This window comes from Protopterus annectens, chromosome 5.part1, assembly GCF_019279795.1.
Source record: "Protopterus annectens isolate FY-2018-M chromosome 5.part1, PAN1.0, whole genome shotgun sequence".
NCBI lineage: Eukaryota > Metazoa > Chordata > Ceratodontiformes > Protopteridae > Protopterus > Protopterus annectens.
Genome location: NC_056736.1, coordinates 401854744 through 401864484, shown reverse-complemented (window position 1 = coordinate 401864484; position 9741 = coordinate 401854744). Strand labels below are relative to the sequence as shown.

The following is a 9741-nucleotide window of genomic DNA, read 5'->3' as shown; positions in this document are numbered from 1 at the left end:
ATAGGTGTGCCACTAGTGTGCAGTCTTCCTCAGAACTGGTACACCCATCTTGTGTAACTGCACCATCAAGCTTCCAAGATGCTAATCACATTTGGGTCACCTGGGCCGTAAAACTAGTGAAATAAAAATAAAAAACACCACCAAACCTGTACAAAACCTGTACCAGTACAGCACTTTGCTCATGCTGATGTACTGTCTTTTTAAATAAGTATTTATTCATTTCCCTATTGCATTGATCATGTGACTGTGTTAAGTTTATTTAAGTTTGCATTTGAATTTTAACAGTTACTCTGATAAAGCCCTGGGAGTCACAGGGTGAAAGCGCTTAGTCTTTTTCTGCAATAAAGTTTGTCAAGTGTTGCTGCTCTGTATGAGTTTGGTGGTGTTTTTTTTATTTTTATTTCACTAGTTTTGAGTTTCTGCTCTTTTGGGTGTTTTTTTCTGGTATTTTTTCACCTGGGCCTTAGTCAGAATGTTATCCTTCTGTGCCTCTAGCACAGGTGCAGCTACCGTTTCTGGCATGATAGTGTTCACTGTATTCACTGCACACCCATCTATGCAGACCACTCAACTGTCCTTATTTTGGTGGAATGTTTCTATCTTCAGGCCAGATTTGTCTATGAACATAATGTTCCTATTTTTGGAGCCATATTCCTATTTTTAGGTCTGATTTACCCCTTCACACAATTTTCTGAATCCCCCCAATACAGTTCATTCATTAAAGTATACAAATTTTACACGGTCTCTTTGATAATGTGTTTATATTTTCTATTATCTTTGGCACTCTGTTTTTTAAATATGTGATCAAATGTTGTCTTTTCTGTCTGACTCAGCATATGGGTTATTGGATCTGATCCGACCTGACCTCAGCACCTTTTTTCCAACTTTTAGTTCCAGAGTTCAGGCTATTCTCCTACCTGTAATTCCCCCTTCGTAGATATATATATATATATATATATATATATATATATATATATATATATATATATATATACTGCTTAGTGTTGTTGGATATTTGTTGTATTTTTCTGAGAGGACAATATGGGTGCTATTTGTTGGGCACTATGGTTGTGCATTTGTCTTCTAGAATGTCTGACAAGTCCTGTGGCTTCGACATGTAGTACTTGTTGGCACAATATTCCTCCCCAAGATCCACACAAACTGTGTGTGTCTACTGTTTGAGAGCAGACTGCTTCAACATAGTATGCGAGTTTTGCTTTTCCTTCAAAGCTAGTGTTCTCGTTGACTGAAGGAGTAAGCTGGTACTCAAGGATCTTCTCCTTGTCCAAGCAGGAAACTTGACCCCTTTGGCTTCCATGTCAGCTTCTTCCTCTACCATGAAGCCGAGCAAAGTTAAACCTGCTAAGGGTAGGGAAAGTGAGAAAAAGAGAAGCACAAGAAACAACCTAGAAAGAGGTCTCCAGATTTGACACCCTCTGTTGGGCTCAGCACCGAAAAACTGTAGGCTTTTGGATTTGGCTTGAGGACATGAGCAAGTTTAGATCTGAACTCCATCCCCCACATGTTGTTTTTCCTCAGAGCCAGCAAGTCCTTGGCTACACTCTTCTGTACTCCAGGAAAGGCCAATACTATTTCATAGACAGCCTTCCATGGCATCTTCATACAGGTCCTTTCAATCATCAAAAAACATTTGTGAAGCTGATATTGGTAGGATGATGAGAAAATTTCTTTGGACATGGATTCAGATAGGGGTCCTTCTAGTGCCACCCCCACCAGGGTCATTGGGTCTGATCCAGTCAGCTCCATTTTTGGTAACTCCTCCTTCGGTCCAACCTTGGATCCAGTGTTTACAGTTCCAAGTGTTGCCCATGAGATAACCTTGTTGGAACATAGAGCAGCTTTTGGTTCAACTCCCAAAAATTTATTTTACACTCTTTTTGACTCCAGCACATTTGGATAGCAAAGGGTTTTTGAGTCGAGGGGTCAAGACCAAGGTATGGGAATTGAGTTCAACTGCAAGGTTATTGGAGCTATCTCTACCTTTAGATGCTTTGGCCTTAGATAGTTTGGCTCCATTGCCATCTTCGTAGTTCGGTATGGAATGTTTCTTAAGGTCATTCTCGTTACCCCTCTTGGATTTAGTGTTTGAGGCCTTTGAAAGTGTCCTCTCCAACTCCAAGTGGAGGGTCTCTCTCGCACACACACACAAACACACTGCACCATATCAGCTCCCTCTGGATTCTTTAGTGCTTTCCATACCTCCTAACCGTCAGAGGCAGCCAACCTCAGTTAGCCTCGAGGGTCCTCACTTGGTGAGCTCTCATTCCAATTCCAAGCCTTTTACGGAGACAACTGCTGAAGAAAGTCACAGGAAGTGTTCTTGCAAAAGGAGGTGTATAGACTCATCTCGAGAGTCACTCACTGAAGATACCAACTTTCAAAGGCTGGAAGATGTTTCTTTTGGAGAGATCCTGATATTGAAACAGAGATGGTGTTGGTCCCCCAAAGGCCCCCTCCCAAAAGGAGTCAGGGTTTCTGAAAGCCTTTAGGACTGGATTATCTACTGCCTGCATGATGCAGCCTGCTTATGAGCTCATTGATTTGGTCTGTCAGTGGGCTTGGGAGGAACCTGACGTGGTGGAGCTGATCCTTAGAAAAACCTGTCTCCCCTTGAAACAAGCCATATCGGAGCAAGTGACACCTCTGTAGATCCAGTCGTGATAAAGGCAGCTACTAAGAAGGAGCATTCCAAGGAGACCACCTCTGTCCGTCCCCCTCAGGGAATTCAAGGCATTGGACAGATTTGGAAAGTGGACTTTATGCTTCAGCAACATTTGCTCTTTGCCCACTGAGCTGCCTGACTCACGTGACTCAATTTTAGAGGGCTTTGACTAGGGAATTTTCCAAATCCCTCTCGGATAATTTGACTGCAGACTAGCAAAAAACTGCAAATTTGTAGCTATCTACCCTACAATCCATGTCAACTGTGTCTATGTGCCTACTTTCCAGTGTGGTAAATTGCATTTTGAGAGCGGCAGGCACAGATGTTGCCATTTGTCGGCATACCTGGATGCATCTCTGAGAGTTTGTGGACATCTTCAAGACATGCGTCATCAAGGCCCTCTTGGATAGTTCAACACTATTTGGACCCAAGGTAAAAGATATTAACCAAAAGCAAGCAGGATGTCAAAACTCTGACATGGGCATATACTTTTCCACCCATCTCCCCCCCCCCCCCTGGATCCTTTCCAGAGAACCAGAAGGGCAGAAAGAAGCTCTGACTTCAAAAGTCCCAGAATTTTGCCCAGGACCGTTTTGGTTATAGAGCCCCTGAGTTAGAGGAGGGGAATAATTTCAGTAGAAGTTGCCCGAGGGACAGAGTTTGACCACAGAATCAAGGGTTTCAAGCTCCCTTTTCTGAGAACCCCTTCCAGTGCAACTGAATGGTATCTCGATTGCCTCACTCCGGAGGCATTTGGGGGCACCTGTCTCTGTACCCTCAATCCTGGCTAGTCATCACCAGAGGCTATATTATTCCCTTTGCTTTCCAACAGGAAAATAGAATATTCCCAGTGTTCCACCCATTCAGAGGAGTTTGGCAGCAGAAAAAATATCCACGCTACTGGAAGAACAAGTCATCCAAGATGTCCCACAACACCAGCAAGGATCCAGAATCTGTTCAGGATTCCCTTGGTTCCAAAAAAGATTTGAGACCCCAGTCACCTATCCCAGTTTGTAAATCAGAGCTCCATATGGTCATGATTCAGTCCAATCTACCTCTTCAGAGGAAGGACAACTGGATGTTCTCAGTAGACCTTCAAGATGCCTACTTGCGTGTAAAGATAGCTAGGCAAGTCAGAAGGTTTTTTCTGCTTTTGGTCGGGACCAGTCATTTCCAATTCAGAACATTGCCATTTGGTCTCACCACAGCCCAAAGGGTGTTCACCAAGTGCATGGCAGTGGTGGGAGCCTACACAAGACTGCAAAGTTTCCAACTGTTCCCCTATCTAGAAGACAGTCTACTGACCAGTCCCACCAGAGATCTTCTGATCCAGTGCAGAGACTTTGCTCCAGTTCTTTCACCTTTTAAGGATTACAGTTAATGTGAAGAAAAGCCAGCTGACATTGGTGCAAACAATAGAATCCATAGGTTGCCACATGGACACATTTCAAATTGCCAAACTCCCAGTATCAAGAGTTCTATCTCTCTCTCTCTTTTTTTGTCTTCAAGCTTGTGAAGTCCTCGCCTCCTCGTATCCTCACAGCAAGGCTAATCCTCTGACTTCTGGGGTGATTTGCACTGGTTCCATAGACAAGATATTACATGAAGGAGCTACAGTGGGCCATTTATGTTCATTGGTCAGTGTTGCCTCACCTACTTTATTTTCCCGTGTGACTCATGTCAGTATGCATGAATCACATTCTTTGGCAGCTGATCACCCCTCTCTTCACATGGGTTCGACCTTTCACATTTCTACCCCCGGCAGCCACTGTGACTATGGATGCCTCCCTTTTTGGGTGGTGGAGGTGCATTTCGAAGGGAAGACAATCCAATGCATGTTGTCCATGTCCAAAGTCAGTCTTCACACAAGTGTCTTGGAGATGAGGGCAGTCCTAGTGTTGCAGGCCTTTCAGGACTGTCCACCCAAGGGTGTAATTTCCATCCAGACAGACGTATTGGCAGTAGTCTGCTACATCAAGAAGCAAGGAGGAACCTGTTCGTATTAGTTATGCCAGAAAGCCATGAGGGTGTAGCACTGGGCAATGTCTTCTCAACACTTTCTAGTGGCAGTGCACATCCTGGGGAGGTCCAGTGTCTTGGTGGACAAACTGAGCATATACATTCTTCTGCTATATGAATAGTCCCTCAAATCAGTCAGTGGTGACTAGCTGTGCTGTGACCATTTCACCTCCCACCTGAACACACCGAGCAGCAGCTACTTTGTTCTAATCCCCCCAATGGGACAGTCACCAGGGCTGCTCTCATCCATATTTGGCCTCCAGGTCTCCTGTATGCTTTTCCACATTTTTTCCTTGTAACCAAGTTTCTGCTGAAAGCGAATAGGTGCACCGCAACAGTTTTTCTCATTGCTCCCTTCTGGCCCTGGTAGGTTTGGTGTCCCTTCCCTTCTGTGTTTGCCTTATCTGAAATACCCTCATCTCACCCATCCAGCCAGCCTCACTGAGACCTGAAAGCCCTGATGTTAACTGCTTGGCTCCTCCAGATGTTCTTCATCTCACATTGCTGCAGTCCTTACACTTGGGTAGTCCGCTGTCCTCGGTCGGCCCGAATATCAAAGTATAAGGCTGACGTCGGTCAAGGCGCATTTGACTGACATCAGGACGTCAGGGTACAAATGCGCATGACCGACGTCATATCCGCAGTCTTTTTTGCCGCATGGTCCGATGCAGAAGCAGCGTTGCAAGTGCCGGTTGGCGTTCTGAAATTGTTCGATTTCGGAGTTTCAGACCGAGTCAAAGTTGGCTAAGTACCCGTTGGGGAATATTTTAGTTTTTCTTGCCTCAGTGGTTTACCGGATGTCAGAAAAAGTGAATAATTGTATTTCTTGTGGGAAACAGATACCGCATAGAGACTACCATACTTTGTGTATTCCTTGTTTAGGGCCTGAGCACGACATTGTTGGGTGTCGCTCTTGTGCTAGATTCAATAAGCGCACTATTAAGAGAAGATTAGATTGTGCCAGGTTAGTCTTGAGCGGTGCAATTATAAAATGCCGTCGGATGCTCCGACGCCCGCTTCTTCGAAGAAGCGCAAGGACAAAGCAGTTAAACCTAGGCTAGAGGAACCGTCAGTACCGGACGCCGGTTCTTTAGAGGTGTCGGTGGAGCGCGGTGGTTCCACGGAGGTTTCTTTGGGATCCCAGGGAGAGACTTTGTTATTGCAGGATGTGGCCTCTCAGGAGGCAGGCCAGGCTGATGGGGCTTCTCAGGTTACTATACTCCCCTCCTGCCTAGGGTGGTTAGGCCCTCTCCTTCTGTTTCCAAGGCTTCTCCCAGGGGCAGGCCAGGTTTAGCTTCAGTTGGTGTTACCCCTAGCTCTTCAGGAACTGTGCCCAAGAAGCATATGCTTAAAATGGCAGAAGATTTGATTACTTTGATTAGGGGTTCTATGCCCCCTCCTGATAAGAGACCTAGGGTGGAGCCTGAGCTAGGGAGTTTTGAGCAGGCTTCAGATGTTTCAGAGTCTTGCTGAAGACTTACAGGAGTACTCTCCTTATTCTGATTCTGATGTGGATGATTCTACTCCTTCTGCTTCTCCTCCTGAGGATTTTTCTTTTCAGAAACTCTTCATTCCATGAGGGAGCATTTTAAGTGGGAAGGTCAGGACTTCTCTGATTCCAGGAAAAGGCTTAGGGAATTTTTGTTTTACCCCAGCATAGGCCTTTGGCTATACCTCCTGTTTTGGATGTAGTGGAAGATGTTTTTACAGAGGCTTCTCTTAATCCTGATTCTTTGCCTCCTGCTCCTGTTAAACCGGATAGGTATTACAGGGTGCCTGAAGTTCATAAGTATCTTTTTAAGAGTCCTAGGGCGGACCCAGAAACTGTTAGCCAGGGGCCTAAAGGTGTTAAGGCTTCTGTTGTTAAGAATCCGGTTCCTGCAGACAAAGAGGCCAGGGCCTTGGATAGATGGGGAAAGAAAGTTTATACTTCTTCCACTCTTGCTATGAGGGCTTTGAATTGCCAGTTTCACATGTTGAAATACCAAAACTATCTCCTTTCACAATTGAAGTCTAAGGTTGATGCTCTGGCAGAAGGTATTGATTGTAAAGAGTTGCAAGATTTAGTACATGTTTCTGAACAGGTGGGTAAGCATTCTTTGCAATGTGGTTTTGATGCTGTACAGGCCTCGTCTAGGGTGGCTGCCACTGGGTCAGTTCTTCGCAGGCACGCCTGGCTGAGGGATCAAAATTTATCTGAACATGTTAAAACAAGGATTTTAGATGCTCCTTTACAATCTGGCGTGTTGTTTGGTCCTCCTGTTGAGGCAGTTTTAAAGAAAATGGAAGACAAGGCTAAGTCTATGCAGACTGTTAAAGATTTTTGCAGGTCCAGCCTCCAAAGTTTAGTAGAAATTGGCCTACTAAGGGGTGGGCGTATCCTTCTTATGATTCCCAGTCTAGGGGTAGATCTAGGCGTGGTAGGGGCAGAGCTCAGGGCTCTTTCAGGCCTAGAACAGGGAGTTCTCCTGCACAGTCTTCGGTGAGGGCAGGGGTCAGTCCTTTCGTAAACAGACCCAATGACCTACCTTTTCAGCTGCCAGAGCCTTCTCGTCTGGCAGCACCTTTGGGAGGAAGGTTGGCACTTTTCAAAGAAAATTGGAGTTTAATTACCCAAGACAGATGGGTATTGGATATCATACACCACGGTTACAGGTTTTATTTCCATACCTTGCCTCCTTTCAAAGGCATGCCAGGCGTTCCTCCTCAACAAAGAATAGAGGCTCACAAGCAAGTTTCTCTGTTACTCCAAATAGGGGCCATACAGCGGTCCCTATGCCAGAAGTGGGCCTAGGATTTTATTCTCGCCTGTTCCTAGTACCAAAGAAGGGGAACACGTGGAGACCAATTTTGGATTTATCTACCCTCAACACTTATCTGGACATTCCCAAGTTCAAAATGTTGGCGTTACAGCAGCTTTTACCTCTGCTGGGCAAAGATCATTGGATGGTAACTTTGGATCTCAAGGAGGCTTACCTTCATGTTCCTATCAGACTAAGTTGCAGGAAGTATCTGCGTTTTCGAGCTGGGACTTCTCACTATCAGTTCTCTGCATTGCCCTTTGGCTTATCTACTGCGCCCAGAGTGTTCACGAAAGTTCTGGCTCAGTGATAGCTTTCTTCAGGCTAAAAGGAATACAGATCTATCCTTATTTGGATGACTGCCTGATTCTGGCTCAAGGAAGGGAAGAGCTTCTTCATCATTTGGAATATGTGATAGCAGTGCTAAGATGCCTGGGGTATTCTGTGAGCGAAATAAAGTCCAGTCTAGTACCCTCTCAGGACATGTGCTTTCTGGGTGTGAGACTGAATACAGCATCCCAGATGGCCTTTTAACCCCGGACAAACAAAAGAGTCTATCCCTTTACTTCCATCAACTATCTCATCAGTCCGGGCTGACTGCAAGGACAGTCCTTCAAGCCTTAGGGTTCATGGCATCTTGTATTCTGGTGCTTCCCAATGCCAAACTGCATATGAGGAAGCTGCAATGGTATCTCAAAAATGTATGGACACAGCACTGCCAAGATCTGGACACTGTCATTCAAATAATACCTTGCATTCAAAAGGAATTTTTGTGGTGGGCTCAGGAATGTCACCTAAACAAGGGACTCTGTGACCCGGCCAGAGGCGAGTCAGATTTTAACGACAGATGCCTCAGACAAAGCTTGGGGAGCTCATCTAAATGGAAAGTGGATACAAGACAAGTGGCCTGTCAGACTACAACATCTACATATCAACCTGAAGGAGATGTTAGCAGTCCAGTTTGCATTAATAGCTTTCAAGGAGTTACTTCTTCCAGGGCAGGTGTTGATTCTAACAGACAACACAACTGTCATGTGGTACATCAACAAGCAAGGGGGAACGCATTCTTATCCTCTATGCAGGCAAGCAATGATTCTGTGGGAGACTGCTCTCAGTTTACAGCTCAATCTTCAGGCAAGGTTTCTGCCAGGAGCACAGAACTCCTTAGCAGATGAATTATGGATCCCCACGAGTAGAAATTGGATCCTCGTGTATTTCAGAAATTGACAGTGTCATGGGGAACTCCAGACATAGATCTGTTCGCTTCTCCACTAAACCATCAGCTGCCAAAGTTTTGCACAAAAAGGTTTCATCCCACAGCTTGGAGAGTGGATGCTCTTTCTTTCAATTGGAGCAATCTTCATGTGTATGCCTTTCCACCTCTGCCTCTCCTCCCAAAGGTACTTCTAAAGGTCAGACAGGACAAGCCAAGGATGATTTTAATAGCTCCAGATTGGCCTCGACAGCACTGGTACCCATTACTGAGAAGTCTAGTACGGAAGCCTCCATGGCCTTTGCCTTCGATTCCACACCTGTTGTCACAGGAGGACAGCCATTTGCTCAATGTCAAGCTTCACTCTCTGCACCTAACAGCCTGGCATATTCTGTTTTGAACCATAGTGGGCCTCCACTTCCTCAGCAAGTTTTGAATGTTATTTTGGAAGCTAGAAGGCCTAGTACAAGGAAAGTGTATGCAGATAAATGGAAGAGATTTTTATTTTGGAGTGCAGCAAAAGATTTTGATGTTTCTGGGCCTAATTTGAGTGTGGCTCTTCAATATCTTACTGAGTTACTGAACAAAGGTTTGTCTTTCTCTTCTATTAAGGTTCATGCTGCAGCAATTTCGGCTCACTATGATTGTGACCCACCATTGTTTTCTCATCCTTTGTTCAAGCAATTTCTTAGAGGGGCAAAGAATATAAGACCCCCACGAAAAGCTCCTGCTTGGGATCTCAATTTTGTGTTGGAGAAACTCACTCTACAACCTTTTGAGCCTGCAGCTACTTCTGAGTTGAAATATTTATCATGGAAGACTGCTTTTTTGTTGGCCATTACCTCTGCGAGAAGGGTTTCTGAATTGCAGGCCCTTATGGCGGTTGAGCCTTTCTTGATTTTCCATAAGGATAGGGTATCTTTACGTACTAATCCTTCCTTTATGCCTAAAGTGGTTTCTAGTGTGGCTTTAAACCAAACTATTCATTTGCCTACTTTTTATGCAAATCCCCAAAATAAGGGGGA

The 9741-nt window shown here is 45.0% G+C and overlaps 1 protein-coding gene across 1 annotated transcript in view; it reads left to right on the top strand.

Moving 5' to 3' along the window:
* Nucleotides 1–9741, top strand: part of SCML2 (Scm polycomb group protein like 2) — a 2608432-nt gene that overhangs the window by 1587758 nt on the left and 1010933 nt on the right. The window lies entirely within an intron of this gene.